This window comes from Balaenoptera physalus (assembly GCF_965194825.1).
Source record: "Balaenoptera physalus genome assembly, chromosome: 8".
Classification (NCBI taxonomy): domain Eukaryota; kingdom Metazoa; phylum Chordata; class Mammalia; order Artiodactyla; family Balaenopteridae; genus Balaenoptera; species Balaenoptera physalus.
The window spans coordinates 110,244,853-110,265,777 of NC_138887.1; the positions used below are offsets into that span (position 1 = coordinate 110,244,853).

At 38.7% G+C, this 20,925-nt stretch overlaps 1 protein-coding gene across 3 annotated transcripts in view; it reads right to left on the minus strand.

The window, feature by feature from the left end:
* The window catches only part of KDM7A (lysine demethylase 7A), a 79,518-nt gene that overhangs the window by 52,008 nt on the left and 6,585 nt on the right, over positions 1 to 20,925 (minus strand). The window lies entirely within an intron of this gene.

Below are 20,925 nucleotides of genomic sequence, written 5' to 3' on the forward strand. Positions count from 1 at the left end.
AAGTCCCCGCTCACAGAATATTTACTGACGGAAAGCAGAAATTCCAAGCACATTAGGGAGGCATTAGTTTGGGCTACTATCCTGGCTAATACCCTATCATAGTCAAAATTAAATATGAATATTGCAAATATAAAGGGGTAGAAAATGGATGTGAGGAGGAAAAAATAAATAATGGGTGACTTTTTCTTTCGAGATCTTAGTTTGAAATATCCATACTTTTTGTCAATGAAAAAGGATGCATTATTCCTGAATGTTCGAGTTTAGTCGCAGGTATATAATCCCATTGTGCAAAAAAGATCTCTGTTCATTACAGATTTATATATTATGCCCATTTATTCTGTTCTCCTTTCTTGCAGCTTCTAAGTGTCCTTATGTTAACTTGATTTTCCAAGTAGGGTATCTACTAAAAGAATACATAGATTAAATAGATAAGTAGAAATAGATTTTTTAAAGATAAACCAAAAAAAAAAAAAAAAAGATAAACCAACAGCCATCATGTATTTTCATTTCAACCCAGCTGACAGTTTTAATTCCCACTGTGAGCATGGTAAGGAAAGCTATATTTTCCAGGGTCTAATGACACTTACAGAAGATTTAATATATGCACGGCTAAGAGATCACACCCTGGGATAAAAGACAACAGCAAGTCATAAACTTTTATATTGCGGACACTTAGTGATGAGTCAGCTACAAAGGACAGGAGTCAACTCAAGCCGATCCAGTTCCCTAATAACTTTTCTCCTCTTGTAAACAGTCTTCAGTGCCAAATCTAAGGGGAGAGACTACATTCTGAGTGAAGCCAAGAGAAAGGATTCATCTTAGAGAACTTTCTGTTGGGACAGAAACTAAGGTTTCTAAGGGGGACTACTTAACACCTTTAGCAGGTTTCTTCATTCTCAATGAAGGATGAGTTAAGAGTAGAGGTTTGGATCATGGAAATCCTGACATAATCCTTAACAAACATCCCTACATGAAGATTTCAAAGAACTTCAACAAAATTACAAATCAGAAGTACCCATCAAAAGCAAAACGGGTAGTGCTGAGTTGTCCAGAAAAGGTCAACAGCAAACACTGGACCATCCTATTTCAAAACATACAGTAAGGGCAAAGTGTTAAGTGTATAATACGTAGGGGTTTTTACCTATTAGATCCATTCAGAAGATAATTTATCATTATAGGTTCCTCAAGGTTCACTTTGTAATTCTTCTTTATTTCCACTAGAGGTCAGATGATAAATGATTGGCAAATACAAGAAAAATACAGGCAGTCCTTGCTTTGCATGGTAGTGTGGGAGCATAAAAATAATTATGCAAGTTGAAACTACGCAAAGCTATCTTCGTAATCAATGGGAAAATTACAGTTGTCCCGAGTTTCAAAAATGTTCGTTAAAACATTTAAAACTCTCTTACTGTTGGTTATAATGTATGGAGAAATGAAAAATTACTAAAACATTTACTTAGTACACTGTAATTTAAAACATTATGCTCTTAAGGTTGCCTTCACTAAGTGCTCCTGGCTGCGTATCAAGAATCTCTCAAATGGTGGCAGTGTCAACATTCCTACCATCAGTTACTCATTTTATTATTTCATTTATGCTCAATTTAAATTTCACTTCCAGAAACATCACTGTTTGTTCTTTGCTGGACTTTCATCTTTATTGACCACTTCCCTCTTGTGAATACCCAGCTTTGTAGTACGTCACGCTTATCAGTGGGAAACAAGGAAGCAGTACAACAACACCCTTTCCTGTCTGTGTGTGAGCTGAAGAACAGATGCCCAGCTGTTGTGGACACACTGACTTGCTGACCTGCATACTGAAGAGCTAGCAGCAAAATCTATACTTTATTAGCACAGTTACTATATCATGATGACCAAAATTTGAATCGTGTCATGGGGGACTAGTATTTAACTAAACCATGGTGATAGAGCGATATAATGAGAAATATGTATTTGGTCTTCATCCCTGGCTCCTGGCGCAAGAGCACCTAAAACCCTGGTAAGTTCCTGAGTGACAGAGGAGTGTCTTTTGTTATTCATAACAAGCCCCTTTCAACCACACCTGAGTTTATGCTAATACGGTGGCTCTGGGTGGGTCCCTGGATAGCTTCAGGATGGCTGAGTTTACCAGAGGAGCCAACCAGGATTAGAGAGTGAGAACTTTCAGTCCCACCCCCCAACCTCCAAGGAGGGGAGAGAGGCTGGGAATTAAGTTAATCACCAATGGTCAATGATTTAATCAATCGTGCCTACATAGTGGAGCCTCCATAAAAACCCTACCCAAAGGGGTTCGGAGTGCTTTGGGGTTGGTGAGTGCATTCACGTGCCAGAAGAGTGGTGTATCCCAAACTCCAAAGGGACAGAAGCATGTGGGACCCTTCAGAACCTCACCCTATGTACCTCTTCATCTGGTTATTCATTTACAACCTTTATAATATCCTTCCTAATAAACTGGTAATAGCAAGTAAAGTCTTCCCTGGGTTCTGTGAGCCATTAGAGCAAATTATCAAACCTAAAAGGTCGTGGAAACCCCCAATTTGTAGCCAAGTCAGACAGAAATTTATGTAACCCAGGAATCCACTATTTGCAATTGGTGTCTGAAGTAGGGGGGCAGATTTGTTGGACTGAGCCCTTAACCTGTGGGGTCTACACTAACTCCAGGTTATTACTGTCAGAGTTGAATTAAACTGTAGGATACCCAGTTGGTGTCTGCAGAGAACTGGAGAACTGCTGGGTGTAGAAAACCCACACATTTGGTATCAGAAGTGTTATAAGTAGAGAAACAGTTTTCCTTTGTATGGTGACCAAAATCTGTGCGAATCAGAAAGGACAAGGTGCGGACTACCTACACAGCATCCTCTAAAAGAGCATTTCTTAAACTATCCCGCAGGAGTTAAGGGTACACACACAAAGATTCCATAGTCAAATAAGCCTGGGAGATGCTGGGCTAAGATCAAATCACTTTACTTACCAGCAAGACTTCTTGGAGAATTCAACAAATTGATGTGCACTTTGCATTTACCAGATGGGGATCTAGATGGGGGCTATTACTTCCCACCTTAGGAATGTGTTATAGAAGTTAATTTTCAGACTCACCAGCTGTGAAGAATGTACTATAAATTTAATGTTTTATAATTACAATTTTACAATTTTACAATTTAAATTCACAAACTTTTTTTTAATTTACAATTTTACAATTGGTACAAAGTACCAGCACATTAAGTGTTTTGTGAAACCACTCCCTTAACAACAAAGGATACCAAATTCGTGACAGCATTACCAAGCATTTACAGCACACACTATCGGAAAGCACCTGAGCAAAAACAGTCAATAATCGATAACACACTAAAACTTTTTAAAACTATCGTTTTAAACTTAAGAGAAACTTAACAAGATATTTGTCTCAGATTTCCCTTATCACAATATAATTAACAAATATTTATAGGGCACTTTCTAGGCTCAAGCCTGAAGACTGTGTACCCTTACTTTAAAGAGCTGACAATTTTGTCAAAATACACAATCTCCATAAGAAGCAAGATACACCATATCTCTACGCCAGCCATCTGATTTTCTTCTGGGCAAAATTACCTATGAGCCAGAACTACCCTTCCCCACAGAGCTTCTGTCCTAAGGTAAGAATTCAAAGCTACTATCTAGCACCATGAGCTCTCTGACTTCAAAAATTATAACCTTGCCTGTCAAAACTATTTAAATGATATTTGCCAAGTCCCTTTTGCATAGCTTGACTCCATTCCTGGTTAGGCCCATCCTACTGTCACCAATGTATCAGAATGACAGAATGGGCAATTTAAGAAGACCTCTTATCAGATTCCCAATCAAAATCTTGAAGTTTTTCTCTAGTTAAGAAAACACAGAAAATTAGAAGCAGCAGTGGGGACTGGTTAAAGTAGATAAGAGACAGCAGGAAAAAGATATAGCAAGGAAGGAGACGAAACACTATCAATGAATTGCTCCCACTGGCCTGGAGCAATTTAGTGCACAGATGAGATGGTCCAACACATGCCAACAGCTCGCGGGGCATAGAGAATAACTAAGGTCCATGATGTTTAGACATGAAATGATATAGTATTCTATCAAGAAGAGCATAATATATTGTTAAAATCCTCCCAAAAATAGTTGACACATAAAGAATTTTATCTTCTGAGTAACTTTTCTAGGATACTCAGCCACATTTCACAAGTAGAATCTTTCAGTTACAGGAAAATCTTACTTAAGTAGACCATAACATTCCCCAAAGATGGCAATGCTGTTGCTAGTTTTTTATATGCTAATTAATCTGTAAAATGTTAACACTTCATTGCAGTTGTTCCCAGGCTAAAAGATTACTTACTACTATGAAATGCTTCTAGCATTTTAAAAAGTAGGGATTCAAAAGGAATAAAGGAAGGGAGAAATCAATTAAAACAGCTTCAAATTAAAACCCTATCACACATAAACTCCAAGTCAAGGCATCTTTTCAAGGTTGTACCAGAAAACTATTCAATGAAGTAAGCAAGCAGCTTTCATATTCTACTTTGATAGTCATGGTCCCAAAGCATCTGCACACAGACATAAGTAAATGAAAACACACTTATTATATAGGCATTAACACATGAACATGACTATCATGTAAAAAATCTATCTGCTATTTAATAAGTGGAATCCAAACTCTACTTTCAAATCCAATTGTCTTATGATCACTCACTTACGGTCACTCTTCACATTAACAATTTTCTACCCATTTAGGTTGGAGTGTCCCAGAAGCAGACCCTGACGCACGAATCTGAGGGGGTGTCCATATTGGGAGGTGGTCTCTGGAAGCACTGGTAGGGGAGCGGAAAAGGGGGACAGGGAAGGAGAGGAAGCCATAGCGGACACCTTCACGAGCATTTGCCCCTTTGGGGACATCTGGAAGACTAGGCAGAAGGAGCTTCAGGGTGGTCCCAGCAGTGGAAGAGGAAGCTAGGTATTTACCCACTGTCTCCTAATCGACAAAGGTTGAGGGCTATCCAGAGGCATTAACTCCTCAGAATTTCCAGCCTGCTTCAAGTACAAGCTGCTGAGCACCTGTAGCCAGAAGAAGCCCTCAGGTCAAGTCTCAAGTGCTTTCAACAAGAAGTATTCCAGAGATGGAGACACAGACAGAGCTAGAGATAGAGATGGGAACACAGAAAGCCAGGGGAGGGGGATGGGGCTTCTGCAGAGCCTGCTACCTGTGCAGCATTTTAGTCCAGCCAAACTAATATGCAGACATACTGACATGTGTTCACTCTTTGTACACATACACTCACCTTAACACTCACTGTGTTCTTCACCCTTCTGTCCATTATCCCTCCATCCTCTCTGGGATGAATAATGAACAAGTATGTACACAAAATACATATGATAAATAAAGTTATTAGCGGTAAATAGGTATAGACGAAGTAAATAATATTACTAATTAATAAGTAATATTTAATACTTAATTCCTGAACAAAGATTAAGGACAAAATAGTCCAGCTTGATGAGGAAATCCACAACTGATTTGTATACGTGGGAAACCATCACTGGAACTCAGCAATTCTCCAGAGGGAGAAATAATCATTCCTACCAACTTACTATATATCAGTTCCAGAGACAGACATAAAAGTGGTGGGTTTTAAAGACAAATTTTGTCCCACCTCTGAGAGCAGCCTCAAGTCTGGGTTCACCTACCATGACTCCCTTGTGAGACTGGATCACTGTGCAGAAACTGGACCAGGGGAGCAGATGGAAAGAGGGCAATCGTCTTTTAGACAAAAGGGATTAAAATATTTTAGCTATTTTAAGTTCCACAGAGAAAGTAGCACTTCAGGAACTATTTTTATATGAAGAAAGAAATCATGGTGATGACCAGGGAATTTCCAGAGAAATTTTTTTTGCTGAAGAGGAAAGTGTTACGCTAAATTACACTTATGTACCTGCGGTGAGGGGTGGGGGGAGGGTTAGAGGGAGGGTAAACTCTTTGAAATGCGGTGGGTCTTAGAATGAGGAAGGAAAACAAATGAAGCTAGGATAGGTAGAAGAGATTAGGTCATGAAGAGACAGCTAGAAGGCAATGTAAAGCATGGGCGGTGAAAGCAGGGAAAAGGCATATTAGCAGGTGGAGGTGCAGACCGTAATATTAGTTTCTTCTTCGTTTAGTATGCCACAATATTGTACATGGGTAAAATACACACTTGACACTACCTGCTTTCCTTCCTCAAGAGACGAACTTTATGCTGTAAAATGAACCCAAATGCCTTCTATGGCTCAACCATTCACTCATTCAAAGCACTATCAGGACACTGGAAATACAGCGATGATAAAATCAACAAATCAAGTGTCTGTACTCTTGAAGCTTACATTTTATTGGGGGGAGACAGACACAAAGGAGGCTAGTACAGCCCAAGGGAGCAGTGGCAGGAGATGATGCCGGACAGAGAGTGTGGGGACCATCTGCAGGGTCTTTCAGGCCACAGGAAGGCTTCTGCTCTGAGTGGGACTCTTTAGAGGGTTTCAAGCAGAAGAGTCACAGGGTCTGACATTAAGCACTACTCTGGGGCTTCCCTGGTGGCGCAGTGGTTGAGAATCTGCCTGCCAATGCAGGGGACACGGGTTCAAGCCCTGGTCTGGGAAGATTCCACATGCCGCAGAGCAGCCGGGCCCGTGAGCCACAATTACTGAGCCTGCGCGTCTGGAGCCTGTGCTCCGCAACAAGAGAGCCCGCGATAGTGAGAGGCCCGCGCATCGCGATGAAGAGTGGCCCCCGCGCGCCTCAACTAGAGAATGCCCTCGCACAGAAACGAAGACCCAACACAGCCAAAAATAAATAAATAAATAAATAAAAAATTTTTTAAAAAGCACTACTCTGTTTTCTGTGCCGGCAGAAGGAGGGGGATTAGTTAGGGGGCTACTACAATAATCTCAATTTATATAGGAAAGGGATGTGAAAGTGATGAGAAGTGGTGAGATTCTGAAGGTAAGCCAACAGGATTTTGCTGAAAATGTAATGCAGATTATGAGCGAAGAAGCAAGGGTGACTCCAAAGATTCTGGCCCGAAGGAGTTGCCACTGACCGAGATGGAGAGGACCATGGGGTGCGTAGAGCTGGTTGGGAAGGGAGCTCTGGAGTCTGACTTCAGGCACACTAGAGGGCAGGATGCCTGCTGTTCATCCAAGGAGAGACACTAAGTTGGCAACTACGTATTTAAGACGAGAGCTGAGGGAAGAGGTCTACAAAGGAGATAAAAATTGAGGGATCATCCACATACAGATGAAAGCTGAAGTGGTGGGACCAGATAAACACTAGAAAAAGAGAACTATTGAGGAATGAACCCTGTGGTACTCCAGTGACAAAAGATCAGGGAGATGAGAAGAAACTGCAATGAGGAGTGAGGGGGAGGAAGGAAGAGCGAAGCAGGAGGAATATCAGTATAGGGATTTCCTAGAAGCCAACTAAGGTGAAACTCATTGGTAACTTTGATAAGAACTGTTCCAATGGAGTAGTAAAGATGAAAGCCCCAGTGGACTGGGTTGAGAGAGAATGGGACCTCAATTAGATAAAGAGAGAAGGGAAGAAAAACAGCTGGAGGCATTAAATATGGACAATTCTTCTTATGAATTTTGCTATAAAGGGAGAAAAGAAATGAGGTTGCAGCTGAAGGAGGACTATAAGGTCAAGGACTTTTCTGTTCAATGAAGTTATATATTATTTGCACACTAATGAGAAAAACAATGATATTGTGAGAGAGGGGGTAATGCTGAAGTCATGTCCTTGAATAGGGGAAAGAAGGTGGGATCTAATACATCTAATACACCTAAGGATAATTTCCAATGACTTAGCAGTTTCCTTTTCTTCCTGAAATTACATTTCCAGAAATTTCCTAATTCTGAAAATAGATCTCGCCATACTAAAGCAAACTTTGGCTCACATACAAATGACTGAATGCAAGACGTGTAGCACTGACACTTCAAAAACAATGACTAGAATAAAAAATGTCTAAAGGGAAAAAAATGTCATTTATTTGAAGACTATATGCTATTTTGACAAATAGATATGCTACTTTTCATCATTTAAGGATCCCTTCTTTCTGTGGGTGTGTACAAACCTTCTAGTTACTTTTTATTGATCTAGTTCAAGGTCTACCAGAGTGCAGAGTTATGCATACCTGGAGGAATAGACTTCAAGCAGGCTTGAAGACTGTTAGAAAGATGGCACACAAGAGAAGAAGCTGATCCACAAGTCATCCAATCTTGCCATAAATACTGAGGAATATGCTGAGGTTGTGAGCAGTTACTCACACCTGCTGGGCAGGCAAGGTCACCATTAAAATAGGGAGGAACCCAGAGGAGCCCAGCACCGTCAACACTGTGAGAATGGTTGAACCTGATGGGATCCAGTTCCCAGATGGCATCATCATTGGCAACAGGGCACCTTTATGAGAACTGGAGGCCGGGGAAGCTTGTCCTGCCAATGGGACAAATTCTGCTGGGCCTCCTGCTTTATAGAGCCATTCTCATTTGGTTAAGATCTTCAACTCTTTACTTCAATTAAAGAAACCTGTATCCTTTCCCTGTCTCTGTATTACCCTTTTATCAATCACCATCACCCTTCCGACAATCTTACACATAAACATTTTAGATGATGAATACTCTTTATCTCAATAAATATATCTTTTCTCACAAATATTAAAATATGTAGTGAGCAGTGCAAACATATGATTTAACAGAGCCCACTGTTTAGGACAAAATTAAATTTAAAAAACCAAAATCCATTTAAAGTTGTTTTAAAGAAAAATATTAAATAAATATTACAAGTGCTACACAGATATGGTAGAAACCATGACAGTGGTCAATAAAAGCTTGAAATGTGACAGTGGTAATGAAACCAAAAATCACTGATGTGGTGAAGAAAAAAGAAAAGTCACGCATATCTTAAAATCACTTGATCTTAAAGTCCTAAGAAAGCTTGTACCACAGTCTTCCTCTCTCCTGTCCAAAGAAACAAAAGATCCTTTCAAAGCACTGGAACTGGTGAATGAATCATGCAGCAGCCCTGGGGCCAGGATAAGATTAAAAACAAACCACCCTGCAACTGGCAGGAGGTTAAGTGGGTAGATTCCCTGGGTAACACTCCTGAAGGGACAGGCAGCCCCAACGAGGTGATCCTGAGGGAAAGAGGTGTGTGAAAGACTTTGGAGCTTTCAGAGGATAATCATTTCCAACAAGGGGTTCAAGAAATGAGAAAACAAGTTCAGATCAGGGATTCTGATCTCTCCTCCCACAAAGGGAGAGGCAAGAATAGGAAAATAAGGCAAGCAGAGCCCAGTGCTGACTACTTGGCATTTGGATGGTTGGAAAAGCAGGCGTGAGGAAAGAAGTCCCTGAATTGAATAGAAGGGACTCTGCTCTCCCAGTAACCATGGCATCTAAGGAAATGTTGATCCTCTGATATGCAGAAAATAAGGACAGGCCAGCAAAAAAAGGAAAGTGACTTCAAGAGCCAGACACACAGAAAGCCAGCCTTAAAATAGGAAGAATGTAAGAGAGGAATATGAGTCAGACCTGTGAAAAGTTAAATTAAGTAAAAAGACTAGAATTCCTCTAATCTGCAGAGAGCTTATATCCCAAGGTTCCTTCATAAAGTAGTAAAGTCAAAAAAGACTGATCACATGTCTACAGTGTGGCGTGTGTGACAGGTGAGGCACTGTAGGAGGAGGTCACAGAGAAGAGGAAAGCCCCGGGAACCCACAAACCCAGGCTCTGGGAGAGAATGCTCCCCTGTGGTCGGTCACCACAGAAAGCTTCCGAAGTCATTGATGGGAACTGGCCAGAGAGCCTCTGCTTCGAGGGTGCCTTTTGCCCCATACTTCGTCACTTAATGGCTCAGTCAGGATGCTTTCCAAACTGCTTCATTGTTCTGACTTTTGTTCATGTGTTTTGTTTTGTTTCAATAATCTGTGGGGTTCCTGGGCAGTGTGAATATCTCCGGGACTTCCAGACAGATTCCAGGACCATTTTCTTTTCTTTTCTATATTTATTAATATTAAAGTATCCATAGGACACTGTATAAATCAAAAGGACCACAGTGGACTACATTCCAATTTCTTTGTCAAATAGGACCACTCATCTGACAACAGCTTTTGTGCATTAAAAAACACCAAATTACCTACAATGGTATAGCTTCCTCCAGCTTTTGCAGTTTTGTAATTTATTGCATGATATCAGACTGTTATGATTACTAACTGATAAATAGAAGTCAATATTATGTTTGAATTTCTGTGTTTTGTGCTCAAGTAAAACACTTCCAGTTTACAAAGGAAGAGTTCAGCACTTCTCCACAAAGCATTCTGAAAGAGTTTTATTTCCCCCTCCCCATAATAAAATACAAATTGGATATGTCATTGTATTGCCTCTAACAATGATTTTTTGATGTATTAGAATTACCAGATGAATGCAACTTACATACTGGTAAAGAAGTATCTTACGTGTGCATAGTTAGTACGTTTAAGTTCATCAAACTTATATTTCAGTACCAGTGTTCCTTATGCTTCCTGTCTTTGATCAACAGTCCCTTTAGAAAATAAATTGTAAATAGGACTACAGCTAAAAACAATTTCAAATTGTATAATGTAGAAACTTACCTTAAGAATATGTAAATGCTCATCAAGAATAAAAATAAACACACAAATATATATACATTGCAGCACTATTAAGTAAATACAAGAAAAAGAGAGGGAGAGAGAGAAGAGAAACCAGCTGAAGAATTCCTCAACAGAGAACCAGTTAAATTATGGTAAATCCACAGAATGGAATTCTACACAGCCATTAAAAAGAATGAGATATCTGTATATGCTGATGTGAAAATCTCTCCCAGACCTGCAGAATATTTTAATAAATGAAAAAGAGCAAGGTACAAAACCATGTATACCATATATGAACCCTTCCATCTGGATGGAAATTCAAAATTGTTAATGGTGTTTACCACTGGGGAAAGAGGACTGCAGGAAGAGACAAGAGACTTTCACTTTTCACTTTTTTTTTTCAGATGTTTATAACATCTTTTTTTTTTTTTCCACACACACACACACACACACACACTGTATTTTATTTTTACAAGAGATAAATAGACCGACACCAAGCATTGTAAATGGATGACCACAACAAAAGCAACGATGACTGCAATTACCAAACACGAAACACACTCATACTATGTTATAATATTGACATTCAATCCAGTAATCCTCCACTGTAACAGCTCCTTTACTTTGCAGTGAAAATTGATTTCTATATTCTTTGCCTCTGAGTCCTCGTGGGATTTTTTTTTTAATTCAAACAGAAAGTCACAAAAATTATAATCATCCTCATCAGTTCACTCAGTCCCATGTAATTAATTTTTTTTTCATCTTGACCTTTTGTTAGCACTTTTATGAGTTCATCAGTTTTTCATTAGAGTTCTGAAAATGCTTATTCATTCAGTTCAGCAGTACAGTTACCAGAAACCTGTACTTGTCAGAGTCTTTCCTATGAATTCCTTGACGATGAAACCCTTTTATAGGAACATATTTGCAAAAGCATCAGAGTACACCCAGAACTGTCTGTAACTGACAAAAGACTTAAAAATGACCACGGTTAAAGATTTGATGAAAGTTCATAACAGTGCAATTAACAAGGACATTTAGTTTTTCCTGAGAGATACATTTTAAAGTAATAACTAGAATTATGACATAACATTATACCAGAACATATAAGATTTTTGGAAATTTCACATAATGTCTGAAACATTTATATTAACATATTTCCATACAGATAACCCAATGAAAGTTTAGTATTAGTTGTTTTGTTTGTTTTTTTATACTGCAGGTTCTTATTAGTCATCAATTTTATACAAATCAGTGTATACATGTCAATCCCAATAGCCCAATTCAGCACACCACCATCCCCACCCCACCACAGTTTTCCCCCCCTGGTGTCCATATGTCTGTTCTCTACATCTGTGTCTCAACTTCTGCCCTGCAAACCAGTTCCTCTGTACCATTTTTCTAGGTTCCACATACATGCGTTAATATACGATATTTGTTTTTCTCTTTCTGACTTACTTCACTCTGTATGACAGTCTCTAGATCCATCCATGTCTCAACAAATGACTCAATTTCATTCCTTTTTATGACTGAGTAATATTCCATTGTATATATGTACCGCATCTTCTTTATCCATTCGTCTGTCGATGGGCATTTAGATTGCTTCCATGTCCTGGCTATTGTAAATAGTGCTGCAATGAACATTGGGGTACATGTGTCTTTTTGAATTATGGTTTTCTCTGGGTATACGCCCAGTAGTGGGATTGCTGGATCATATGGTAATTCTATTTTTAGTTTTTTAAGGAACCTCCATACTGTTCTCCATAGTGGCTGTATCAATTTACATTCCCACCAACAGTGCAAGAGGGTTCCATTTTCTCCAAACCCTCTCCAGCATTTGTTGTTTGTAGATGTTCTGATGATGCCCATTCTAACTGGTGTGAGGTGATACCTCATTGTAGTTTTGATTTGCATTTATCTAATAATTAGTGATGTTGAGCATCTTTTCATGTGCTTCTTGGCCATCTGTATGTCTTCTTTGGAGAAATGTCTATTTAGGTCTTCTGCCCATTTTTGGATTGGGTTGTTTGTTTTTTTAATATTGAGCTGCATGAACTCTTTATATATTTTGGAGATTAATCCTTTGTCCGTTGATTCGTTTGCAAATATTTTCTCCCATTCTGAGGGTTGTCTTTTCATCTTGTTTACGGTTTCCTTTGCTGTGCAAAAGCTTTGAAGTTTCATTAGGTCCCATTTGTTTATTTTTGTTTTTATTTCCATTACTCTAGGAGGTGGATCAAAAAAGATCTTGCTGTGATTTATGTCAAAGAGTGTTCTTCCTATGTTTTCCTCTAAGAGTTTGATAGTGTCCGCTCTTACATTTAGGTCTCGAATCCATTTTGAGTTCATTTTTGTGTATGGTGTTAGGGAGTGTTCTAATTTCATTCTTTTACATGGAGCTGTCCAGTTTTCCCAGCACCACTTATTGAAGAGACTGTCTTTTCTCCACTGTATATCCTTGCCTCCTTTGTCATAGATTAGTTGGCCATAGGTGCGTGGGTTTCTCTGGGCTTTCTATCTTGTTCCATTGATCTATGTTTCTGTTTTTGTGCCAGTGTCCATATTGTCTTGATTACTGTAGCTTTGTAGTATAGTCTGAAGTCAGGGAGTCTGATTCCTCCAGCTCCGTTTTTTTCCCTCAAGACTGCTTTGGCTATTCGGGGTCTTTTGTATCTCCATACAAATTTTAAGATGATTTGTTCTAGTTCTGTAAAAAATGCCATTGGTAATTTGATAGGGATTGCATTGAATCTGTAGATTGCTTTGGGTAGTATAGTCATTTTCACAATATTGATTCTTCCAATCCAAGAACATGGTATATCTCTCCACCTGTTGGCATCATCTTTAATTTCTTTCATCAGTGTCTTATAGTTTTCTGCATACAGGTCTTTTGTCTCCCTAGGTAGGTTTATTCCTAGGTATTTTATTCTTTTTGTTGCAATGGTAAATGGGAGTGTTTCCATAATTTCTCCTTCAGATTTTTCATCATTAGTGTATAGGAATGCAAGAGATTTCTGTGCATTAATTTTGTATCCTGCAACTTTACCAAATTCATTGATTAGCTCTAGTAGTTTTCTGGTGGCATCTTTAGGATTCCCTATGTATAATATCATATCATCTGCAAACAATGACAGTTTTACTTCTTCTTTTTCACTTTGTATTCCTTTTATTTCTTTTTCTTCTCTGATTGCCATGGCTAGGGCTTCCAAAACTATGTTGAATAATAGTGGTGAGAGTGAACATCCTTGTCTCGTTCCTGATCTTAGAGGAAATGCTTCCAGTTTTTCACCATTGAGAATGATGTTTGCTGTGGGTTTGTCATATATGGCCTTTATTATGTTGAGGTAGGTTCCCTCTATGCCCACTTTCTGGAGAGTTTTTTATCATAAATGGGTGTTGAATTTTGTCAAAAGCTTTTTCTGCATCTATTGAGATGATCATATGGTTTTTCTTCTTCAATTTGTTAATATGGTGTATCACATTGATTGATTTGCATATACTGAAGAATCCTTGCATCCCTGGGATAAATCCCACTTGATCGTGGTGTATGATCCTTTTAATGTGTTGTTGGATTCTGTTTGCTAGTGTTTTGTTGAGGATTTTTGCATCTATATTCATCAGTGATATTGGTCTGTAATTTTCTTTTTTTGTAGTATCTTTGTCTGGTTTTGGTATCAGGGTGATGGTGGCCTCATAGAATGAGTTTGGGAGTGTTCCTTCCTCTGCTATTTTTTGGAAGAGTTTCAGAAGGATGGGTGTTAGCTCTTCTCTAAATGTTTGATAGAATTCACTTGTGAAGCCATCTGGTCCTGGACTTTTGTTTGTTGGAATATTTTTAATCACAGTTTCAATTTCATTCCTTGTGATTGGTCTGTTCATATTTTCTGTTTCAGTCTTGGAAGGTTCTACCTTTCTAAGAATTTGTCCATTTCTTCCAGGTTGTCCATTTTATTGGCATAGAGTTGCTTGTAGTAGTCTCTTAGGATGCTTTGTATTTCTGTGGTGTCTGTTGTAACTTCTCCTTTTTCATTTCTGATTTTATTGATTTGAGTCCTCTCCCTCTTTTTCTTGATGAGTCTGGCTAATGGCTTATCAATTTTGTTTATCTTCTCAAAGAACCAGCTTTTAGTTTTATTGATCTTTGCTATTGTTTTCTTTGTTTCTATTTCATTTATTTCTGCTCTGATCTTTATGATTTCTTTCCTTCTGCTAACTTTGGGTTTTGTTTGTTCTTCTTTCTCTAGTTCCTTTAGGTGTAAGGTTAGATTGTTTACTTGAGATTTTTCTTGTTTCTTTAGGTAGGCTTGTATAGCTATAAACTTCCCTCTTAGAACTGCTTTTGCTGCATCCCATAGGTTTTGGATCATCGTGTTTTCATTGTCATATGTCTCTAGGTATTTTCTGATTTCCTCTTTGATTTCTTCAGTGATCTCTTGGTTATTTAGTAACGTACTGTTTAGCTTCCATGTGTTTGTGTTTTTTATGTTTTTTTCCCTGTAATTCATTTCTAATCTCATAGCGTTGTGGTCAGAAAAGATGCTTGATATGATTTCAATTTTCTTAAATTTACTGAGGCTTGATTTGTGACCCAAGATGTGATCTATCCTGGAGAATGTTCCGTGCGCACTTGAGAAGAAAGTGTAATCTGCTGTTTTTGGATGGAATGTCCTATAAATATCAATTAAATCTACCTGGTCTATTGTGTCATTTAAAGCTTCTGTTTCCTTATTTATTTTCATTTTGGATGATCTGTCCATTGGTGTAAGTGGGCTGTTAAAGTCCCCCACTATTATTGTGTTACTGTCGATTTCCTCTTTTATAGCTGTTAGCAGTTGCCTTATGTATTGAGGTGCTCCTCTGTTGGGTGCATATATATTTATAATTGTTATACCTTCTTCTTGGATTGATCCCTGGATCATTATGTAGTGTCCTTCCTTGTCTCTTGTAACATTCTTTATTTTAAAGTCTATTTTATCTGATATGAGTATAGCTACTCCAGCTTTCTTTTGATTTCCATTTGCATGGAATATCTTTTTCCATCCCCTCACTTTCAGTCTGTATGTGTCCCTAGGTCTGAAGTGGGTCTCTTGTAGACAGCATATATATGGGTCTTGTTTTTGTATCCATTCAGCCAGCTTGTGTCTTTTGGTTGGAGCATTTAATCCATTCACGTTTAAGGTAATTATCGATATGTATGTTCCTATGACCATTTTCTTAATTGTTTTGGGTTTGTTTTTGTAGGTCCTTTTCTTCTCTTGTGTTTCCCACTTAGAGAAGTTCCTTTAGCATTTGTTGTAGAGCTGGTTTGGTGGTGCTGAATTCTCTTAGCTTTTGCTTGTCTGTAAAGCTTTTGATTTCTCCATCCAATCTGAATGATATCCTTGCCGGGTAGAGTAATCTTGGTTGTAGGTTCTTCCCTTTCATCACTTTAAGTGTATCATGCCACCCCCTTCTGGCTTGTAGAGTTTCTGCTGAGAAATCAGCTGTTAACCTTATGGGAGTTCCCTTGTATGTTATTTGTCGTTCTGCCCTTGCTGCTTTCAATAATTTTTCTCTGTCTTTAATTTTTGCCAATTTGATTACTGTGTGTCTCGGCGTGTTTCTCCTTGGGTTTATCCTGTATGGGACTTGCTGCGCTTCCTGGACTTGGGTGGCTATTTCCTTTCCCATGTTAGGGAAGTTTTCGACTATAATCTCTTCAAATATTTTATCTGGTCCTTTCTCTCTCTCTTCTCCTTCTGGGACCCCTGTAATGCGAATGTTGTTGCGTTTAATGTTGTCCCAGAGGTCTCTTAGGCTGTCTTCATTTCTTTTCATTCTTTTTTCTTTAGTCTGTTCCGCAGCAGTGAATTCCACCATTCTGTCTTCCAGGTCACTTATCCGTTCTTCTGCCTCAGTTATTCTGCTATTGATTCCTTCTAGTGTAGTTTTCATTTCAGTTATTGTATTGTTCATCTGTTTGCTTGTTCTTTAATTTTTCTCTTTGTTAAACATTTCTTGCATCTTCTCAATCTTTGTCTCCATTCTTATTCCGAGGTCCTGGACATCTTCACTATCATTATTCTGAATTCTTTTTCTGGAAGGTTGCCTATCTCCACTTCATTTAGTTGTTTTTCTGGGGTTTTATCTTGTTCCTTCATCTGGTATATAGCCCTCTGCCTTTTCATCTTGTCTGTCTTTCTGTGAATGTCTCACTTTTCACTTTTTTATCCTTCTATATTGCTTGAATTTCTCACCAGATTTTTGGGGGTTTGTTTTTGTTTTTTAATTACAAGTTATGTGGTCAAAGGAGACACGGACCTTTTTTAAAATTCACCATTTTACTTCATATTGCTTAAAGCTAATAAATATTATACACTGAATTTTTCCTTTAATAACCAATAGAGGATGCTAATGAGCCAATGAATTTCAAAACTAGTGATGAAGGGAACGAATCAAGCTTTTTTTTTATTTTTAGGGAATTCCCCCATCTTATTATCATTATTTTTTAAATTAATTTATTTTATTTTTGGCTGCGTTGGGTCTTCGTTGCTGCGCACGGGCTTTCTCTAGTTGCGGTGACCTCTCTCCTCGTCGTGTTGCGCGGGCTTCTCATTGCGGTGGCTTCTCTTGTTGCAGAGCACAGGCTCCAGGCATGCGGGCTTCAGCAGTTGTGGCATGCGGGTTCAGTAGTTGTGGCTCACAGCCTCTAGAGCGCAGGCTCAGTAGTTGTGGCACACCGGTTTAGTTGCTCCACGGCATGTGAGATCTTCCCGGACCAGGGCTCAAACCCACGTCCCCTGCATTGGCAAGCGGATTCTTAATCACTGTGCCAGCAGGGAAGCCCGAATCAAGCGTTTAAATCTACCTCTCCTATACAAATGGTAACCAAAGGAGTAGACGAAGGAAAGTTTTCTCTTTATAGAAGTATTCCAGCTAACAAATGAAGAAGAAATTTTATAATTAAAATATCATTTTGCAACTGCTAATGAATGAATGAATGGATACTGGCACTGATCAATGGCAGCAAACATGACAAAAAGAGAAACAACCAGACATTTCATGCCTCCTGATAGAAGACGACACCACCCACTTACAAAATATTCTTGGCGGGAAAAACCTGAATCTGATCAAGCTTATCTAGCTCCAACTACCAATTTACAGGAAAGAGAGGAACATGTTGAAAGATACTGCAAGGATGTAATAAGCAAAATCCAGAAAGTGGAAAATACTTTAGAGGATAAACAACCACTTTCTGCAACAAATAAATTGCAAAGGAAAAAAACAAACATGAGGAAAATCTACAGATGAGGGTTTTCCAACAGCAGCACTACTGACATTTAGGATCAGAGAATCCTCTCTCGTAGGAGCTGCTCTGTGCAGGACGTTTAGCAGCACCCCTGCCCTCTGCCTATGACACGCCAGGAACAACCCCACCCCATCCCCCTGCCAAAATAAAAAATGTCTCTAGACATTGCCAAGTGTCCCCTGGGAGGCGAAATCGCACCCAGTTGAGAACCACTGCTACAGGTTAAGAGACACATCAACTAATCATAATGTGTGGACCTTATCTGGACCTTGATTCAAACTATAATACCAAAAGTTACTGTATTTACCATTTACTACACCAAAATACTAAAAAATATTATGACATTTATGATACAACTGAAAATTTGAACACTGAATACTGATATTACACAATTTTCAATTATTTTTAGTTGTTTTAAAGGTATTGTAGTTTTTCTTAAAAGGGGCCTTATCTTAATAGATATACATGCTGAAATACTCACAGATATAATGACACATCACCAGTTCGCTTCAGAATAACACCAAGTGCAAGGGAAATGGGGGCAGGGTTAGATGAAACAAGATTGGTCATGAATGAATTGATAATCATTAAGGTGGAGTGATGGTTATCTGGAAGCCTATTATACTATCCTGTTTATTTGTTTATGTTTGAAATTTTCTCCAAAAAACCCACAAAAATTGAAATTAAAGTCAAAACCATCATGGTGGCTAGCAATATTGAGATGAAAGACAAACCAACCCAGTAAGCGAATCTTCTTTTTTTTAACATCTTTATTGGAGTATAACTGCTTTACAATGGTGTGTTAGTTTCTGCTTTATAGCAAAGTGAATCAGCTATACATATACGTATATTCCCATATCTCCTCCCTCTTGCATCTCCCTCCCATCCTCCCTATCCCACCCCTCTAGGTGGTCACAGGGCACCGAGTTGATCTCCCTGTGCTATGCAGCTTCTTCCCACTAGCTATCTATTTTACATTTGGTAGTGTATATATGTCCATGCCAGTAAGTGAATCTTAACATTCAACTAGTTTCCATTAACCATCCCATGGTATGCTTGCTCAAACACATGCAGGGGCTCTCAGAATATATAAACAGATGATTCTAAAAAAAAAAAAAAAAAAAAAAAAAAGAAAAGAAAGAAAGAAGGAAGGAAAATGGCCCTCAGCCCCATGAAAAGTTGTTCAAACTCATTTGTAATTAGAGCTATGCAGATCAAAACGTGGATACCATTTGTCACCTATCAGATTGGCAAAGATTAAAAACATGACAACACATCCTGATGACAAGAATGTGGAGAAAGCTGCACTTTCCTACACTGCTGGTGGGAATGAAAGCTAGTCCAACCATTCCGGAGGGAAATCTGGTAATCCTGACAAAACAATGCACTTAATCTTCTGACCAAGTAATCCCACTTCTAGCAATCTAACCTGAAGATATACCTCCATTAATATGAAAATACATATGCACAAGGTTATTCATTACAGCATTGTTTGTAACTATAAAATGTGATAAACAACCTAAATACCCATACACAAGAAAATGGATGAATAAAACAGGGTACATGCACACAAAGGAGTACCATACAGCTGTTAAAAAGAATAAAGAAGAGCTCTATGAACTGACATGGAGTGATATCCAGTATACACCGTCAAGTAAAAAAAAGCAAAGTGAAGAGTATTTATCGTATGCTACACAGTATAAAAAAAAGTAGATATAAGAAAACACACAAGGATCTGCACATTTGTGGGAAAATGAACAAAAAACTCCACACAGAAAGGATAAACCAGAAACTAAAGAGAATGATTACTCATGGGGATCGGGGAGATGGGGGACCGGGAGGGGTAGGAGGAGTGAAGAGGGCAAGACACTTCTGAGTATACCTTTTCATGTAACTTCTGGCTTCTTAGAACCACAGTAATGTTCCACATACCCAAAATATAAACCAACAATTAAAACCAACCAGGACAGAGGAGGAATCCAAAATGCAACATAAACAGTAACAAATAAACCTGAACTATATTACAAATAAATAACACACTAAAATAGAAGAAAAGAAGTTAACTTTAGAAAACGGTTTTCTGCCTAGATATTATAAGGCTAAAGACAAAAACAAAACAAAACAAAACCTACACACAAATACTGTAATCTACTTAGCAAACTGGGTTTCTCAGAAGGGTATGGGTTAGCAATTTGAGAACTACTTTATGTACTTTATGTACACACTAGGATTGAACAAATAAATATACTGTAGATAATGAGAGCTGCGTTTCTGTTAGTCAACAAAGTCAAAAGTAAGGAAATGGGGAAGTTTAAAATGAACCCTGTGGTGTTAGATTAGAATCAAAGGTATCACTATAAAGTTTTATGGTTTTAGTACAAATAGACATAAACACAAATACAGGTGTGTGTGCATGTGCGTGATTAGAGTATTTCCTAGTTCTGTCCACTGAGAACGTCTAGAAGCAATGAGCCTACCGAGTGCCAGACCTTGGTTTCTAACAACCATTCTCCAATAAAAGGAACCAGGGCTCACACAAATACATACAAAAATCATATGTCGGACTTCCCTGGTGGCACAGTGGTTGAGAATCTGCCTGCCAATGCAGGAGACACGGGTTCAAGCCCTGGTCTGGGAAGATCCCACGTGCCATGGAGCAACTAAGCCCGTGCGCCACAACTACTGCGCCTGCGCTCTAGAGCCCGTGAGCCACAACTACTGAAGCCCACCTGCCTAGAGCCCGTGCTCCGCAACAAGAGAAGCCACCACAAAGAGAAGCCTGCCACTGCAACGAAGAGTAGCCCGGCTCGCCGCAACTGGAGAAAGCCCACGCACAGCAACAAAGATCCAACACAGCCAAAAATAAATTAATTAATTAATTTAAAAAAAAAATCATGTTACCATTTATTCACACCATAATTAATGGAAAAAGTATAATATTAATATTAATGGAAAAGTAAGTAGGCAATCACTACAGTAATAAAATGTGACTTCCAAAAA